At 37.8% G+C, this 20,354-nt stretch overlaps 1 protein-coding gene across 9 annotated transcripts in view; it reads left to right on the top strand.

Moving 5' to 3' along the window:
• The window catches only part of VTI1A (vesicle transport through interaction with t-SNAREs 1A), a 275,825-nt gene that overhangs the window by 194,284 nt on the left and 61,187 nt on the right, over positions 1–20,354 (top strand). The window lies entirely within an intron of this gene.

Genomic DNA, 20,354 nt, shown 5'->3' with positions numbered 1-20,354 from the left:
ATGTAAAAAGGCCAGTGTTCTTTATGGCTATCTAAAGACTGAAGAGAGCAATTTTCTTTGGAGTTGTTTTCTAATTCATTATACAGCTGTTTAGAGTGAATTATGGTTCCTCTGATAAGTGTGACATAGTCTTCATACATAGATTTTGCAGATCTTTCTAGCAACTTTTTTCATGAACATCCATCGGCATTCTGGAGGAGATATCATTGTGTCATCAAACTGCATAGTCACGCATGTCACAAAGCAGGACTTAAAGGAAAGGTTTCATTCCCTTTTATTCACACTTTAGGATGATAACGGAGTTGATTTTTTAGCATCAAAACATGCTGCAGTCGTCACGTTCAGTACATGATATCAGAAGGGGCAAATGCTTGCTCCAGGCTTCACATCACAGGGACATTTCAACTATTGTGTAATACCTTGATAACACAGGGCCAAAACAGTAGTGCTTTCAGTAATGCTGGTGAGGGGCTTATTAGAGATTTTACATAGTCTGCCCCCAGTTGTTTGCACTGTGAATATCTTCCACTGACATTTCATGCCAATCAGCTTCTACAAGAGCATCACCACCATTTGATCCATGATTGTGCTTACTGCTAGACATTTTGTTCAGAGTACTAGGGCTTGGTTATGTGTTGGTACACACAAATATTATGGAGGTTTTTTACTACCTTTAGTTTAATTTATCTCTGACTTCATTGGATGTAAAATTTGGACATTACTGAATGCTTTTGAACATTTCACCCTTTAATTGGTTGTGTTGTTTTTTACAGTGGAGCCAGGACTCAGTAATATGTATTGGTATAATATCTCACTGGAACATAACAATGATTTTTTATGCTAAGTTTTGACACTGCAAAACCACAGATAGTAATCTTGATCTCAGAAAAAAAAATAAACTAAGCACTAGGTTAGTACCTATTAAAATAATAATTTACATGACTCTGGTGGGATCAGAAAATTAAGCATGTAGAGTTTCTGAGTACTCCCCTTTTTTTTGTGCTCTTTTTATTTACAAAAAAAGAATAGGAAATGCTGATGGAAGATTAGTAAATGGTGTCCACATTTGAAGCTGTCTTTTCAGTATTCCTGGTCTTCCAGTCTCACAACTTATCTTTTCTTAGGCTTATAAAACATAAAATCACTTAAAATCAATAGATTTCTTTAGAATATTTGGATTTTCTGGCATTTATTCTTTGTTACTCTGTGATTTGGACAACAAACACTATGAACTGAGTAGCCTCAGTTCACTAATCTCTCCCTTGGGTGCATCCTTTCTTAGTTCAGCAAAAACACAAACAAATCTACAGCATGTGGTCAGTACTCAGTTTTCTTGGGCTCATGTGTCTTGTTGAAACCAGAATATTTTCTCTCCAAGACAAGCCCAGCCTCTCATTCTTGGTAAGATTACTCAGTTTTCATTCTCTATTTCAGCTATTAACCCCTTTGCTATTTCAACTTCAAAACTCAACCAAAAAACCTGTAGTATATTTTTCCTTAGAAAATATTCATGTTTAACTCTTTGCTTGTTCAAATAACTTATCTGTATTTGTTCAAATGCAGAACCCTCCAAACAAACAGACAAACAAAAGACTGCACTTAGCCAAAACCAAAAACAAAAAAATTTCAGTCTCAAAAATGCAAAGCTTTTTCAGGAAGCTTTAGATAATAGATTATAAATAGGAAGTTAAAATGGAAATACTTGCATATCTGAATCTGCAGTGTCTGCTACCAGTGCCTTAAGTACTTTGACTGAAAGCACCACAAAATCTAAAAGATTTACTAAATTCTGGCATTTGCAGCTTCACTCACATTAGGCCTGGTAGCTAGCAACTTTCTACCTGAAAAATGATGGAGGGATAAGTTTCAGGTGGGAAAACAAGAGAATATACTCAAATATATGTCAATACTTTATTAAAAAAGATCATTACATTCATAAAAATTAATATGTGAAAATTAAATTTGGGGTTTGTCTCTTGCTTTATTTACACCTTTAGACTTCGTATTTTGATGGTCACTTTCACACATACACCATTCAAAACATTTTTAATCCACATAAAAACTAAAAAGTTCTCAAACTATCAGATGATTCCCAGAGTCGAATTCCCAGGAGAAATAAATAGTATGTGTCATCGAGGAAAATATTAAACTTTATTATTACTGGTGACACCTCTCAGAGCCTACATGGAGAGTTCCTCCAGTCTCCAGAGGACAAACACTGTCAGTGTGGCTGTAACTCACCTATAGAAATCCAGATGAAACTTAAACAAAAATAAAACTTACTACAAATACTTATTCTTGGGGCACCTGCCGAGTGAAATTGTAGTATGGCAAAGGTTTGTCCTGTGATATGCCACTTTCTGGGAGACAAAAACGACATGGAAGAGCTGGGGCAAAAACAATGGTTTCTGGAGAAACATTTACTCGAAAGCTTTTCCCTTAAAAATATCATCTTTCCAGAGATGCAGATGTGCATGATAATCCTATAGGGATGTTGGTATTTGGCCTCTAGGATTTTAAGAGTCCAGTTCCCAAGGTTAAAATATACAGAGAGCCAAATTTTATTTGAAACTATTATACAAGACAGATATGGAAGCTCATGGAGTATTACATTGCAAATCACATATTAAAGAGAGACACATGGCTCTTGAGCTATAAAATGAATAGGAAAAGGAGAGATATTTAAAAAATATCTGTAAGCATTTGTTTTACTCATTAATCTGCTGTTCACAAAACACTATTTGCAGCAGAAATGCCATTACAGGATTTCTCAAAAGCAAACAAATATTTTGGACGTTTTCACTGCTAACATGACTGTGTAACAATAGCAAAACAAATACTGATGTTGAACAATGTTTCTATGAGTGAATGTGTTGAACAGCTGCCACTTTCCACCCTTGAGACCGCTACGTATCTGTGTTGGATGAAGTGATTCCTGTAGCAGTTTTGTAATACGCTTTGTGTTGCAGAGGGGGTGAAAGGGAATAGCTGAATCCATGATATTTAGGCCTTAATCCAGGTTTCATTGAATCAAGTGGGACTGCTGCTTTTGTCAGGACAGTGCTGCTGCTTATGAACAAGTACAAAGGCCTGAATGTGCCCCATGGCAAAACTCCTGACCCAGCACAGTACCTTAACAGCAAGGCATGATTCCCATCTGTGCTAACTCTCCCACGCTCACGCACTTCCATTCTACTAAATGCTGACTGGCGAATGTGGTGTCAGTTTTTGGGAGTACCTGTGGCATAGTGTTCTCTGGACCTGCCTATTCTGAAATGACCTGAAATGTTCTCAAATGTTCACACTCATGTGCTTCTGAGACTGTTGCTTCTTACCAAAGTTATCAAGAGGATGTTGTATCTTTGAAAACAACATTTTGAAGGTTATCTGAATGACTTTAGTTAGATATTACTTAGTAAAATGTGTCCTTCCTAAAGGTATTATTCTGTTCTGGTGATCACAATATTTTGTATGAATGGGTTAAGTTCTATTAGCTACAGATGTTAGCAAGCATCTGAACTTAATACTCATTTCCAAAAACATATTTGAAGGTTTCAGATTTTGCATAATACAGTTAAGCCTAATGCATTTGGAAACATACAGAAAGATACAATGAATAGTTTTGATTGTCATAAATCATTGTTTTGAAAAAGAACTCTGTATTTATCTTTTAACTATGATGTATTGTTAATACAATCTATCAAACAGGCATTGGAGATAGGCATTTTTTGCTTCCTGAAAAACTGTTTGCATTTTCAGAGAGATATGCATGTTTTCTTCCTTTCTCTCATCCTCTTCTCAATGTCCTCTAGTAGAGTATAGTACGCTGGCTAGGGCACTTCTGTGAGATATGGAAAATGCAGCTGCAGTCCCCACTTTTCTGGTTCAGATCAGGACCTGGCTGCACGTGTCCTAAGTGCCAGCAAATGGTGCAGTCCAAGGATTCCCAAACTTACTTTAGTGCTCGGTTTATTCCGTAACAGAAGATGACTTATACTAAACCACCATAGTGGCAGCAGCACCCAGCTCTACAGGAGTCTACCTCCACAGACAAAGATGTTCCTTTGCTGAGATAGTGGCAGCTCCCAGGTCTGTGTCAGATTATGAACTGGCACAGAAGTAAGGACATTGTAGATACTCATTGTCCAGAGCAGCTCATTTTTATTTCTCCTGGTGCCAAAGCAGCAATTTAAAAAGACGTAACAGATACTACCTTCATTCCAAGGTGAGTAATCTAATCTGGTGACTTTGCTTGGGAATTTCCTTCTCCTTCCTTCTCTCTAGAAGCTGCATGCTTAGCTGCATCCATGTTCTGTGCAGCTGGCATGTGCCCATGGATATGTATGTTCCCAAATTTTGTGTGCTTCTGCTCTGAGGAGGGGAACAGGAGATTAAACAGAGGAGAAACCTCAAAAAGAGATTCCTTATTGCCAAGATGACAGTAGATGAAACTCTTAGAGAGAGCAAATATCAGGGAATCACAAAAATTCATCTAGACCATGAAGTACAACATTTGACCAATTAAATGGACAGTGGATGTCATAAGCTTCAAGGTAACAGTTGCCCTGGCTTGGGCCTGATCCCCAGGTAATCGTTTGGGTCAACCCTGACACATGATGTCCCTGTCAGTGTTTAGGTCAGGAATCTGTCCCCCAGCTCAGCAGGAACTTTGCCTGAGCAAGGTCTGTTTGGTTGCCCAGCTTCCTAATATGTGGGCTCTAGGGGTGCGTGTTTGTGCACATGCTTTATGAAAAATACTTTGGTTAAGTGACTGTTACTTGAAAGATCCAGAAGCAGCTTATCAGATGCCAGATGGGAGGCCTGGTAGTTGTTCCTTCTACAGTACTCTCTCTTGCAGCTTTATTCACAGGATGATACTATAGCAGATCACAAAGTTACTGAAGAGTTGCATGTGCTTACTACCCCTTCTGGTACAGTGGCATAACAGCTAACTCTTGGCTCTGAAGCTTGCCTCTTCGTTAAAAATAAAATCTACTTAAACGTCACCATTTCTGAAAGAGTTCTTCAGAGTTCAGAGTAAATTATCTTGGGGACGGTGATAATCACTGGCCTTTAATTGAACTATAGTGCTTAAAATCTAGAGACCGGTTCATGGTTAATCATTTAAGTTCATCAGAAATAAGATTCAAGTTGGGGCAATTAGACAATTGCTTCATTACTCAAACTGTGTAATGATGTTTCACTGATCTTTCGTAGATGATACTATAGTAGATGAAGTGTATAGTTTAAGAATAAGTTATTCCAGTTTTAGTTGGTTGAAAAGTCACTTACCAAAATTGTTAATGGAAGTTATTCAAGATGTGCTGTCTAAATTCTTTCCAATTAGTGTTGAGGTCCTGAAGGGCCAGTCTTTGCTTTTTATTAATATGTTCAGTTTATTAATGTATTTTTTGATATATGCATAGTGTGACTGTCTGGTACATCTCAAGATATTGCATAATTATTATCCTTTTAATTTGTTTTACTTGGGTTCTACTCCATAGTCTTGCTTAAAATTCAGAAATATTTCATAGCTTAATAACTTAATAACTCATTAGAAAGCCATGACATGCACTTGAGGTTACCTCAAAGGCTATCCATATTTAACAGTAAACTTGAGATAATTCATTGACAGTTTGACTGTCATTGACCAGTTTAAATATTTAAGGTTGTGATTTGACCTTTTGTCTAAAATTTAAACCATGTGGAGAAACTGAAATAAATATTGTATACAAAATAGAGGGCTTTATTAGATGTTTATGACATTAAGAAGCCACAAAAAAACTTACACACTGATATAGTACTGTGTATATAATTTCTTAACTATACACTTTTACAAAATGTTATATTCTCTGTTTTAAATGCAAAATTTCCTTTCCTTATTAAAAATCCCTAATAAAAAAAAAAATCTACTTCCAATTTTGGACATATCTGTGGCCAACAAATTATTGCTTAAATATGATATGAGATAGGATCAGGTTTTAGAAAAACAAGACTAATTTTAAATGTTGCATTTTATTGTCTTTCATGCTTTTATTTTGCTATAAAATGATTTCTTTGTATAGTTGCTTGAAGTTATGTTTTCTTGAAACATCTATACTGAGATCTAATGTACAGAACCAAGTCTCAGGGGAAAAGGGATGTCTTAGAGTCAAATTAGAAAGCATTAGAATGGCCTGTTTGGTTTTAATGAACTTTTCACAGAATCGCAGAATAGTTTTGGTTGGAAGGGACCTCTGGAGAATGTCTGATCGAACCTCCCTGCTCAAGCAGGGTCTCCTAGAGCAAATCGTCAAGGACAATGTCCAGTTAGGTTTTGAATATCTCTAAGGATGCTCCACAACCTCTATGGACAACTGGTTCCAAGGTTCAACCACTCTTACAGTGAAGAAGTGATTTCTTATACTCAAGTGGAATTTCTTGTTTTTCAGTTTGTGCTTATTGCCTCTTGTCCTGTCACTGGGCACTACTGAAAAGAGTCTGCCCCCAACGTCTTTACGCCTTCCCTTTATTTATACACATTGATAAGATCCCCTCTGATCCTTCTCTTCTCCAGGCTCAGCAGTACCAACTCTCTCAGCCTCTCCAGACAGAGCTCTGGTCCTGTAGTCATCTCTGTGACCCTTTGCTGGACTCACTCTAATATGTCCATGTCTTTCTTGTACTGGAAGCCCAGAACTGGACGCCCCACTCAAGATGTATCTCACTAGCACTGAGTAGAGGAGAAGGATCACCTCCTTCAATCTGCTGACATTTTCTTGAAGGACTTCCAATGACTGGGGGAGTCTTAAGCTTTCCTGTGAAAACGCAGCATGCTTTTAGTCTCTAATCTTTCACTCTTTTCTCAGAACATCATCTGATAATTGTAAAGGTTTCTCGAGTAAAAAAAAGCTGTAGCTTTGCATCCTGCCCTGCTGTGTGCACATACGCATGGCTTTGAAGCACGCTGTATTGGTGGATGCACATGAAATTTCTCTAGGTTAGCAATGTGCTAGAATGTGCTTTCTCTGTTGATGTCCAACAAATATTTTATTTCAGTGAGCTCAAATGTGCATACTATTCTAGAAATAAAATAAGCATGATAAGCATATTTTGATTAGTTTATGTCATAAAATGTAAACTGCTGTAATGCTTTTACAAGGATACCACAAATTTCCTGTACCTTTCTGTTTTGATTTAACTTCGTAACTGTATTTAAAAGAGCTCTGTGATAAGCTACCATGCAGAGGGCTAATAACCAAGAGGGAAAAGAGGATGGGAAGTATTTTATTCCTCCATAAGGCTTCCTTATTGTTCATCTTTGTGCAGTCTGTCGTCTTTGAGGTTACTGCTGTCCCTCTGCTATGTATATGTTACTGTTGTTACTGCTATGTACTCTTCCTCTGTTTTTAGTGTTTTCCACTTTGTGGATGGCAAACTTGGTGTCTCAAGGGAGCATAAGACTGAATAGTTATTCCATACCAATTTCTGGTGTGCTTCAGATATAGTGCAACTATCCCTCACCCAAGGCTTGGAGGTAACTTTGAAAAATGTGGTTTCACATTCTTATGGGTTGCAGCTGGCATGTTACTACAGCATCTTAATACATTGAAATCAGCTTGATCCACGTTCCCCGGCTGCCTTTTTGAGCAATTGATAACCCACAACCACAGAAAAATGGTGTTTTTAACTGACGGTTTGATGATAGATGCTTATTGTCCATGGGAAGTTTTGAGAATTGACAATGATGTGTGGGTCCTAAATGCTGTGACTTTATTATCTTCAATTTATTATTTTTAAGGCTCTTCCTGAAAGGATGCATACATTTTCAGGCATATATAGTAGTGTGTATATATACTTCTTTGTCATAGCTATCTTTTCTCTCTGTGAATATTCCCTCATAGCTTATATATTCCAAGAAACTGCTTAAAATCTGCCTATACCTTTGAGTTTTGTAGAGAGTTCATTAAATAATTTATTACGGCATGTGTTTTGTTTCTCACTGGATTCCTTCTGGATCAGGAGGTCTGTGTGTCCTGCTATCCTTCTGTCAATGCTGAAAGCTGGCCAGAAAGTCATACTTGCTCTTTCCCATGCAATATCAGAAGCCTTCTGAGGACATTCTGTTATTGCCCTAGAGGAGAAACTGTAGAACCAGTTAAGGTCTTGTAACTTGTGATAGCTAAAACGTTTAAGGCTACCCTAGAGTGTTTGTTTCAAATACCATTGTTTCTATAGTAAATTCAGAAGGTTAGAGCATTGCATATAATCAAGATCAGGATGCATTGTGAAGTGATATTAGAGGTCTGGTTATGTTATGTAATGGCAAGTTCTTATGACACTGAAATATGAGACATCTCAGTGGGAAGCTTTTAGGCCTCTTAATTTTGTGGTACATGATTCTTAAAGGCCTTTGCAGATCCATTTAACATAGATAGCATTAAGTATTTTTTCTCTCAACATCTGTAGTTTGGTTCACATGCCTAATTACTTGTCTTACTACTAGGTTCCTGCCACGTTGTTTCCAGGAGTATCCTGCTCTCAAAGGCATTTTCTGCTAGATTTTGTTCTAAATATGCACAAGAAATGTCTTTATTATTTGAAAGTTAAAAGCATATCCAACTTTTGTCCTTCAAAAGAAATTTGACCTTCTTTTAGTAGAAAAATAAGTAATGAACTAGAGGCTGAAGGTGCTGCACTTCTAACTTCTGCGAGGTCAACAATCTGGTTAAATGGATCATTTCTGCTATGACTAATACAGCTTTCAGGGTGGGGAGGGGGAAGAGGAAGGAATAGCACTCCATGTTGTATCAGACAACTGTAACATAGCCCAAAGCTCTTTAAAAACTGGAGTGAAACTGGAATGTACCATGCTCTACTTGCTGGAGCAGTCCAAGATTTTTGCCTGGCTAGAGAGCACTTCTACTCTATGTATACTACAACTTGGAATTTCTTTCTAACCATTTCCTAAGTAAGCACAGTTTAGTTAACAGACTGATTTAGAGGCTGAATTCCAGTATTCTTTCTCTGTGAATACTTTATTTGCTTAATTTGTTTAATTAACTCATTGCAAAGTAAGAAAATAATCACAGTGAGTAAAAGTGATGGGTCTTGGTTTTAGCTAGTTTTATTTAGCAACCAGCTGAAACAGAACTTCTTGTAGATGTTACAACACCAGTACTTTTTGTAATTTTGTCCCTAAAGGAGATAGTCACTAATATAATGATAATTAAAAAATGTTATTGCAACATGTGTTTATTTATCTCACATCATGAAGTACTCTAAGAAACTAGAGGATTCTTTGTTTACAGCTAGTCTGCTAATACATTAAGAACTCTTTCAATATAATCTTTAACTCAAGGTTTGAAACAAATTTTATTCTCAAAAATATATTGATAAGTGCATGAGCTGAGCATGTGATTAAAAATACTGTGTTCATGTAGTATGCCACAGCAGACATGTCAAAGTATAATTAATTTCTAGAGTCCATAAGAGAGCAAATAGATCTGTGGCAGAACCTCAGGTGCTGTGTTGTAGAGAGTGCTGTTCTGTGTCAGTTGCTCTGAAAAATAAATCTAACACATTTTGATGCATCCCAGAAAGGAGGTAGGGACACATTTTTCCTGCAGGGTAACTGCCCTAACATTCTAGTTGTTCAATGAAGAAAGTACGCATTTCCGTTGTCACGGCAGAAAACAATGGACACGAGTTCTTGAAAGCTTTTAGATGAACATTCTTAAAAGATGCTGTGCAAATTTATTATTTCTGATTTTTTTCAATTTAATAATAGCTAAATATAGTGCTTACATAGGGTTAAATTAATCAACAGCTTCCTAATTAAAACAAATATCTCCTAGGGATTTAAAATGTGGAAATATTTTGCTATTATTAAACTGTCAAAATGCTTTTGTCAGATAAGGTAAGAAATGGATTGTTGAACCTAAGAACCTCTTGCATACTATTCCTGAATACATTAGCATTAAATATTTTGCCTTCCAGACAATAAATTATGAAAAGGCTCTTTAAAGTGGGAGCAAGAGGAATAAGATGGTGGACTCCAGTGAGTTGATAGTTAACACGCGTTTGTAGTACTTGCAGCCTCATTTCATAAATGCTGTAGTTTGTGAGGAGCTGTGTTTTCCTTTTGGAAAACCTAGTATAATTTGAATACTTATTTGAAAGTTTTGCTTTAAAGAAGTCATGGACATAGAAGCTCAAGCTAAATATAGCTCTGGATGAGGAGAATTAACAGAATTATGGAGTAAGCTTTTCTTCACTGGCTTTCACTTTCATGAGATTTAAAATTCTCCAGATTCATGACTAAACTTTTTTAAACTAATAAAATGGAATTTATTGTGTTAACTTTGCACACTGTAGACCAATGTCATGAAAAATGGTCCCAGAGAAACATGCCACCCTTCTGGCTCTTCCTGTCTCCCTGTCGCACTTCGACATTTCCACTTGATAGTCTAACTTTTAGCCATGCTGTGATACGATTTGTTAAAGCTATTAATGAGCTCTGTGGCTCTGGTAAACAGCAGATCAAATTGGTTTGACCTCCTTGTATTAAAAAATGAACTAAATGAACAAATCAGTGGTATTAATGTGATTTAAATGTGACTATTACCCTGAATAGATTTTATGAGGATGTGACTCAAAAAGATATCTGGTGCATTTTCATGTACAAAATCCAGAATCTGCTTTGAATGTTTATCTTAAATTTGTCTGTAAAGTATGAAAGTCCATTTCAGCCACATAATTACCTTTTAGTGTCCTTTCACATCAGCTGTAAAATGTCAAACAAACATCAGCAGCTTCAGCAATGGATCCATTTTATAAGTGTATAGTAAACTTCTTCACCCTAGTAAAGTTTATTTAGGTATCATAAATTGATAACATTTTAATGCATGAGGAAAGCATGTTTTCTTTCTTCTGAATCAGGCAATGTTCCCCTGATAACTACCCTAAAGTAAAATATAATGAAGTCAGCTTTAGTTTTATGAGCAATAACATAATGTCATGTGCTGGCAAAGTTTATGAAATAACTGTATGTATAAATTACATTAATATTAAAAAAGAACAAAGATTATAAAAGGTATTTAATATGACATGAGAAAAATACAGACTCTAGAGGACTTTAATGGGAGAAACACTTTTCTCTTCTGAAAAGGAATAGTGAAATTGAATAGGAAAATCCAGTGTCAACAAACCTCTGAAGATTTTTCTCTCAACTCTGTTTGAATTTACGGAAGGTGAGTACAGCCTTCCTGTAAGGCTTTGAATCAACCTCTAAGTTTCCACTGCAGAAATCTCTTCTAGCATCCTAGCTAAAAATCCAACCCTATCCCCACCCCAATTACTGAATCCTATAGGATTTTTCCATAGAAGTAATTAAGAATATTCATCTTTTCACTTTTTGCCATAAATCTCAAGAGCCTAGGGGGAAAAAAGTCTTTACAGAAATGGAAAATATCACTTGTGAGTAAAAGCAACTTGCCCAATGTCACACGTCAAATGTCCTGAGTGAGAAATTTCCATACAAATTGCGTTGTGAACTCTGTGTGTGGGATGATACAGCCATTAAGACTGGAACTATCTTCTTGCATTTCCGCATAGCCTGGAGTGGTGCCACACACCAATATGTGCAGTGTGGTGTTTGCATGGGATCTGTTTGCGTAACTGAAGGCATGGAGTCTGGGTAAACAATTCCCATCGATTATGTCTGCTCAGCAGTATTAGTCTCAATACTTAAATATTTCAGGCTAATATCTATTTATTTTCTCAATGTACTGGAGTGTATGAATAAGCTTTAGTGTATAAATACTCATCCCTAACACTCAGTGCTGAACGTGCTCTCCTTTCAATAGGATTTTAGTTTTGTCCCAGTAATATTAGCTTAAAAGCCCATCAGTGGTGTGACCTTGTGCTAATTCAAGCCTTATTATTGCCTGTATAACGTGCTGCCCTGAGTCATTCAAAAGATAAATACGAATTAATTCAGTGGTTCAGTGGAAGATGATGACACAAGTATTTTAGCAGACCAGTAAATTGATAGGCATTATCAAAACCAGTGGGACTTTCACATGCACTAACAGATACAAAGGGAAATTTTGCAGTCATTTCCAGTGATTATCTTGTCACCAGGCTGACATTTCTCCTTGCTTAGTTAATGACCTATTCCTAAGCTGTCTGACCCTGAAGGGTCATCAGCAATATTTTTTGGTCCCATTCCAGTCTTGTTTCAATAAAGCTGCTTCTCCATTCCAGCAGCTCTTTTGGTGTTGGCCTTTCAGTGGAGCACCCTGAAGATGGTACACTGCATGCTCACATGAGGAGTTTTTCCTTCTGGTGGATCTTGCTTGTAGTGAATCTTTAGTTAGTCTGTTGCCATATTTTATTTTGGAAGGTGTTGTAACTCACGGTAATTGACACTAGCCCAAATCAAGGTCAGTGTCAAACCTGGTACTGGTGCCAGTAGTCTGTTATCCCTGGCATTGCTACACCACTTCTCTGAAGGATGTTAGTTAAGTCAACAGTAGTGTGTTTCTGTCACTGCTGCTACATTAACTCTGGAAGATTTGCTGGAAAAATTACCTTGGCAGCATTCATTTTGTCTTTTTCTTTCCTGCTAGACAGCATAGCAATGCCAAAAAAAATGATTCTAGTGGAGACTAAGCATTAACTCCCTACAACTTTTGGATGTAGCTGATCAGGGAGTCCTTTAATCTCCTGACCATCTTCAGGTTCTGTGTAGAGTCCCAAAGAGAGATGGGGGCCACAGTTTTGTTCAGTCGCTGCTAAACTGTAGTCTGAAGCAACTGTCCTGCTCTCATCTCTTCTATGGAGAGCAAACTTGAGAGGTCCAATGTAGACTCTACTGCCTTGTTCTGCTTCTCCTCTTAAGTGTTGTAAACACTAGCAGGGAATTGCAGTCATGAAAAGCTGAAGGTAGCTGTTAAATTGCTGGTCTTCTAGCAGTTTTCCACCCAAGCTGGATTTGGCCATGAATTCGAGCCTGTCCCTCACTAAAGCTCATGGTCATATTCAGAACTTAGTATTTCGTGTAGTAGAGTGGGCTTAGTCTCTGGTTTTTCCAACCTCAGTGACTGTGAAATCAGAGGAATTAATTGTGGGAAAACAACAGTAGCAAAGAGAAAGGCTAGTGTTTGAGCCACCCTTCCTCTCTCTCTTTCTTGGCTGTGAATATTTAGCCATGCGAAAGCATAAAGAATAAAGGAGAAGCATTGACTTTAAGCTCATTATGTAGCGTGTTGGTATGATACAATTCTAAGGCAACATTGTGCTGCAGTACCATTACCCAGTCAGGTAGTTTGAGCATATATATTTCAGTCACAGTTCAGGAGTTCTTTTCCTTCATGGTTCTAAGTACCTTACCATTATTATCTGCCTTTCTGTGGTTTTTAGACAGTAGTTGACTATGATAATATTACAGTGCAAATTAAATTCTGCTTCCAGTGATTTTTCCTGTGTCTCATTTGCTGCTTTCCTGCACAGGTTATGAAGTGTCACAACTCAGTAGTACCAATTATTAGTTTTTTCATTTAATGGGCAGTTTTAATGTTCTAGGAGAATCCATTTTCTTTACTTAATGATAGTGTTTTTAAGCTGGTGCATAACATTTAACTAGTTATTATTTGTTCTTTACTCTTTGAACATGTCTAGTTATACTGTTCTGGCGTCATTGCAAGTACAGTTCTACAGTATAAGTAAAGCAGGCACTCGTGATTTCATGGATAGTTTCAAGTTTAAGTCTTTATTTTTCTTGTGTTTAGTCCTAATTATATAACATTTCTAGTGACACTTCAGCATTGGCAAAGCTCCCATAATGTCAAAAGTTGCATAAGATCTGAGTCTGTGAAATATGCTGCTAGGAAAATATTTTACGTGTTTCAGTATATTTAGGTGTACTTCACTGATGCTCTCCTTTCAAAAGGATTTAGCTAGCCATACCAGTCTCACCAGATTAATGGTGGACATTTAAACCCAGGACAAGCAAAAGAAATTTGGCATAGTGGTATGGTGCCTACCATACCTAACTTTTAGGGGCCTGCTTCCAAATGTAGAATTTATAAATACGAGCTAAGCATAGAAAGCAGGCTAAGAAAGGGCTGGGCAGGCACTACTTTTCCACTTCTTCTGCCAAAGCTGTGAAACTCGATCTAGAGTGGAGATGCCCAAATTCCATGCATATGCCACATATGTAGATGCCACGTGTCTTCTGGAGGTCCAGGCTTAGTTGTCTTCAAGATGTGAAACACTATTCCCCACCATACCCCCCCAAGCCTGTTGTAGTTCTGTATCGATCATCACAACTTATTACTAGAGATGGCTTTGAAGGGAAGAAGTTAGATTATTCTCTAAATCTTTAAGTTGATCTCTGGGCTGGAACCATGCAGCAGTCCTTCTTGTCCTATCTGTAGTTTCCACATCTCTGGGTCACCTCCATGTAGGCAGTGAGGACAGCAACAATGCAGCATTTGTGGGCTCTGCTTTGAGAACATACTCATTCACTTCATGATATATTGAAACTTGATTTGGTTATAACCTTACAGCCTATTTCAACTTCTAATTTTTTTTTTGAAATATTTTTTACCTGTATCTTAGCTGAATTCACAAAGCAAAACATGTTTATTCATGTATTATATCTGGATTTTAAAAACACATTCAACAGGAATGCATAATTCACATTAAGCCAGTAGAGCTGAAGTGATTTCTACTCATGGATGTACATTCTGCCGTTGTTTGGGAAATGAGCACAACTACCATCACGATAGCTGAATGCGATGTGCGGCTGTTCTTCCACCACTGCTTATACCTGCTATATTAATGCAACCTGACATCAATTTCAATTTACATTATAATGCCGGGCTATTAACTGCAGCTGTTCAAAAGTAGATTCATTTCCCATTGAGCCACCTCTTTGGTGAAGGCGATAACCTCTGGAAGCCCAGCAGGAAACAGCTTCAGTCATTCCAGTTGAATCTGCCGTCACATGTGCCAGTGCTCTCTGTCTCTCCACGTCCCTGTGGTGACTTCTGAATTTACTAGCCACTTAGAAAGTTGACCAAGAAAAGTTTTAATTGGAGCTCACACTAGACCAGAAGATAAGAATGCAAAGTAAATATGGCTATGAGTTAGGGGCCCATGGAAGTAGTCTTCAGTAGAGTAAATGCTGATTTCCGGTTGTTCAGAACTTTTACTTACTTTAATATACAGGGCAACTTAGTAGAATAGGGCATTTGGTCACCTGAAATCGAACAAATTACTTCACTTAGGAGAGAAGCCATTAGAGCTATACAGTAATTTCTCTTCTACAAAACATGTCGTTGCCATTTTGATGCTATTTGGATTTTCTGCAAAAGATTTGGAACAGAGCAAAAGGTTGCATGACTCCAAAAAAATTTTGGTTTTAAAATTTTAATTGTTTGTTTAGAGGAGCATTTTTTGAAATGAGGAGAAAAAAAGGAAGGAGCTATGTGACAGGGAAAGGGTCCTAGTTTTATTTTTTGTATTGGTATGGGAGGATATTGAGGAATGTCTTGCAGTTTATTTTTCCAAAAGCTTTCTTTTTTTTTTTTTTTTTTTTTTAATGTATAATGAAAAGTGCATTGTGTGATGTTTGGCACATTTGTCAAACTTTGCTGAAGAAAAAAGAATACATATGTGTGTGTGATGATGCTAAAACAATGTTAGAAAGCTCTCTGTACAATCTGCAAGTTCCCTTTGAATCAGAGGTGCACTGGGTTTCTACACCTGACTGCAACCTCCATTTTGAATACTGGATTAGTTTACCTTCTCCATTGTCGTCTTATCTCCATTTTGGATTGAGATTTCCTGGGAAGGGAGATGGGGCCAACAGTGCAAAGTGAGTGACAGACTGGCCCCTTTTCAAATGTTGCCTCCCAGTACAATAGGATGGGAGAAGCTATTGAAATCCCATTCATTCGGGCTTCTTGACACAGGCTTGGGGTCTGCAGCAGTAAAATGCCCCTTGAGACAGAACAAAAGGCCAGTTGTTTTCATACAGTCCTTTAAAATACAAAGTTAGGGAGAACCCACAGCGTCAGCTTGGGCAGGGGAGAACAAACGAGGCATTCTCTCCAAAGAGACCACAGAAGAAGAGAGACTTTCTGCACAAGAGGAGGAGAAACTATAATTCAGATAAGTTATGTGCAGCATGGCCATATGCAGTCCTCTCCTTAGAGGAATCCAGGCTGAGCCTACAGAGCAGCGCAACATTGTGTGGAGACAGAGTCAGTGAACCTGCAAAAAGCTTTACCTGTTTTCCATGTGTTCCTCTTGTGAACATAAATGGAGGAAATTAAATTATTACGCAAATTTGGGTATCTCCAAAAAATTCTTACAAAAATTTGGTATCTCCTACCAGACTGGAGCTCTGGGCAATGGGGTATGCTGAGCTACCAAGGAGAATACTGGATGCAGCATTTCTGTAGGGGAGGAACCACAGTGTGATAGACTGTTGTTGTTTAATCGGCAAGTATAAAGTAATATATATGTAGTGGAAGTGGAAGTGTATACGTAGTGGAAGCCATCAGAGCAATTATTAGGACTGTGATACAGACACCTATTCTAAAGTATTAATAGTAGTTAATTGTAGTTAATTTCTTTGTCTTACTTTCTATATGCATTAACTGAAAACAGAGAAATGGATTGTGCCATCTAACAATAAAATATCAGACTGGAATATGTAATCTGACTGAATTTTTTTCTATCTGTCTTTAGTGTATGCTTGAGTTTTCTGCTATTTGTTTTCCTGGTTTTTAAAGTGAGATGACAATTCCCACAAGACGTGGAGTGATCTTAAATTTATGATATGTCAATGAAAGGCATCTTAAAGCACTACTGTTATTATTAGCACATGACTTTTTTATTAGGTTATTAAAAACTAGTCAAGCTGTCAAAAACATATCATTTAAAAATAAACACATTTTAGAATATCAGCCATTTTGCCAGGTCATAAAAAGAAAGAATGTTTCAGATTGTATCAAGTTTAGAAGTATGTTACCTGAGTGAGAAGATTCATGAGGGACCAGCTGATGCGTATGGTTGTTCTTATGCATAAGTTAACCCGAGTGTCAGTCAGAGTAAAAGGAAACTGTCTAAGATTGTGATTGTCCCATGTAAAAGAACATCTAAAAAGTCCCATACAAAATTTCAGTTTTTGATTTCTGTCAAAATCAGATGACACAGCCTGCCATGAGAAAATAACTGTGGCATTTTGGGCCCATCAGATTGTGGAAAGCAGATGTATGACAGTTATTCCACCCTTGGATTAGAGGATGTGTCTAGGTAAAAGGAAAAATCCCCAACTGACTTCTTAGACTCTTAGAAGGGTTGGCTTCTTGTGTAATCTGTGGCAATTCTGATTTTACTCTGATTTGTTTTAGAAAATCAAACTAGAGGAGTGGCTTTAAAGATCCTTTTACATGGTATTCTACTAGCTTGCTCAGTGCATGCTCTTGTTTGCAATCACAAATAAAAATCAGAGGAGACCTATAGCCTAGAGAAATTGAAAATCACTGTTGTCTGCTAGCAGGTTCTATTAACAGGTTCTGTTAACACCTGCTTACTACCAGCAGTTAGAGCTGCAAAGGCAGCTAAAGACCAGGTAAGATTTGACAGTTGGCCATATAGTGAATTTTTGAGAACCTCAGCCGTTTGAGGTGTAAGAATACCTTGACTGTCAACAGCTCATTCAAAAATTGCTGGTGATAAAAAATGCCAGTCCCCTTTTTCCCTAAAGCCATTGCACTCCTGCTGAACTGCCTGTCTTCTGTATCATTTTACTTAGTTCAGTGACGGATGGATTTGCAACGAATTTTTCTTCTGTGTTTCCCTCCCTGATCTAGTATCATTATTCACTCCTTACTTATACCAGATTTGAATATGCCATTGTTTCTTGGACAATAAAAATATCACTTGCCTAGCAGTCATCACATACGTTAAATCTTTGCCATATGTGTATTACATTCCTGTGTCATAATCCTTGGACAGAGCCTGGGTAAATTCCTCTGGCTCAAGTTTTGATATGAGGTTTGTAATAACTGAGAAAGCTTCCATTAACAACTGGTCAGAGCATTAAGCTAATATTTTATCAGAACCATTTGCAATATTTGGATGAAGGTTGCAGTGGGAAGGTACTGATCTTCAGTGCAGGACTCTCTTGTAGTGTGCTCATTAGAGGTCAGATAATGAACTATTTTTTTATGTTTGCAAAAAAAGGATAAAAAAGATGGCGTATAGATTATACCTGTGTGTAAAGAGAGCTTAGGACATGCTGTAATTCGTGCCATAGGAACTGCTTGAGCTTTGCAATTCTGATGCTGCCTGGATTCTCCTCTCTGAGTTTTTGGCTGCCTGCAGCAGAATTTCCATTGCTAATATTGTCTCTGGACCACACAGCAACAAGAGTCAGAGAAAGTCCTAGTGTTTAGCATTTCTTTCTCATATGTTTCTGTAGCTCCTCCTTATTTCTTTTCTTATATTTGGCTATAGATGTGAGAGTGAGATCACACATGTACAGAGTAAGAGCGTGCCAGGTTGTTTTTTGGGTCTTCACTGTCATGGTGGAAACGTCACAGACTACTATTCGCCACTGTTTACTCTTTACAGCAGTCACAGGATATTTATAAGTACTTTCACAGGCAAACATACCTTTTTAGCTACAGGATGTTGAAGGCATTGACCTACCATATAAAAACAGTGTAGTGCTTCTGATCCAGTGGTTCTGAGTTCTCCATTAGACATCTGAAATGAGCCAGTAAAAAAAGCAAAGGTGGTTTAAGCATGACACTTGTTCATTGGTTTTTTTCTTCAGCTCTCTTCATAATTAAGGGCTTTACTGAGTAAAGGAGATTCCCAGCAGTCCCTGGAACTGGATTAACAGCACAAGAAAGTCCCCCGTACTAACCACATGTTCACTCCCTTTATATCTTTCCGTATACAAGCCCTTCTTCAATTTATTTAAATGAATTGCTGTAATATGCCTCTGTGGACTTGAAGAAATCTAGTCCGATTTTATTTAGAAGCACAGTGGTGCATAGAGTCTCTGTCTGAAATTAGGGCCATTTTGTACAATTCACTGCAGAAACACAATTTAAGAGAAATCCTCTACACTGCTGAGTTAATAATCTCAGGTGACAAGACAAAGGGTGGGAGAAAGGAATAGTGTTATCTCGGTCATACACTCTTGAGGCACAGATTGTGACTTACCAAAGGTGATGGCTGCAGAGGATGTGTAACTCCATTTAGAATTGAACCTAGATCCCTGTTTCTGGATAGCCGGCCTTAATTACAAGGCTGACTTCTATCTTGTCAGATATTATAAACACTACAATTATTTGAGTTTGATATCATGCTAGGCCATGTGTGGTCGTGGGAGCAGTATAGCTAACATAAAACAGGGATGCATTTCTTTTTACCTGGTGATCTGTGAAATAAGTAAATTTTTGTCTTCCTAAGTTATGAACTGCGTCCTTACTAGACTGGTACAAAGAAAAGGATCATTTTAGTAAATTCCTGTTTTATAGTTGCTGTGTCAGTGAGCATATCCAAGCAGTCTCCATTCACTTCTAAAGTCACCTTTGTGTTAACTATATAAATGTTTGCACCAGTCATGCGGCACATCTTGGTTGTGTTCTTTACTTTTGAGAAAAAGTTTATTCTTTCTTTAGCCTCAGCTGAATCAGCTGTTTTTACATGAAGCAGTTTATTTGGGGGTATCTGCTTATATGATTATCTGGGATGCAGAGGAATCAGCTAACAAAGTCAGTAGGTGTAGGTTATTGACAGATGTGCTCCAGGGAGTCCAGCTGTGGTATGCAAGACATTACCATCCCTTTGCTGTCCATCCCATCCATCTGCCTGAGGTTACCAACCCTACAGCAGAGCTGACAAAATTGAACATGGATGCATGTGCATCAGTCATTTAAGTGCAAAGACCAGGGGCTTAAATCAAACTTAGCTTTTTTTATTGGCAATACAAGCTGAACCACCACTAAGCTGTGCACTGAGCCAACTACATCAGCTCTGCAGTGGAGATAGAAATGTTGTGCAAAGGGGAAATAATGAACTGGCATGTCAGCAGGGGCGAGAGTATCTAAAACACGGCTAAGGAAGTTTGTAGCAGAGTCCTCAAAAAGTCGCTGCAACAGTGAGCTGCGTGAGAGCTCTGCAGTCGAGCGACTGTCTGTGCCACAGCCTTGTTCGTGAGCAGCATCAAATCATAGGGCACCCACAGTGGTAAGAGCCACATCGAAGCACGTCGTGTCTGGAGGTAGGTCCTGTGGAACCACACTGGTTACGGTGGGTTCACAAGCGTAGCGAACACGAAA

Source organism: Rhea pennata, chromosome 7 (genome assembly GCF_028389875.1).
Source record: "Rhea pennata isolate bPtePen1 chromosome 7, bPtePen1.pri, whole genome shotgun sequence".
Classification (NCBI taxonomy): domain Eukaryota; kingdom Metazoa; phylum Chordata; class Aves; order Rheiformes; family Rheidae; genus Rhea; species Rhea pennata.
Note: the sequence above shows the minus strand (reverse complement) of the source record. Positions and strands in the feature narration are given on the sequence as shown.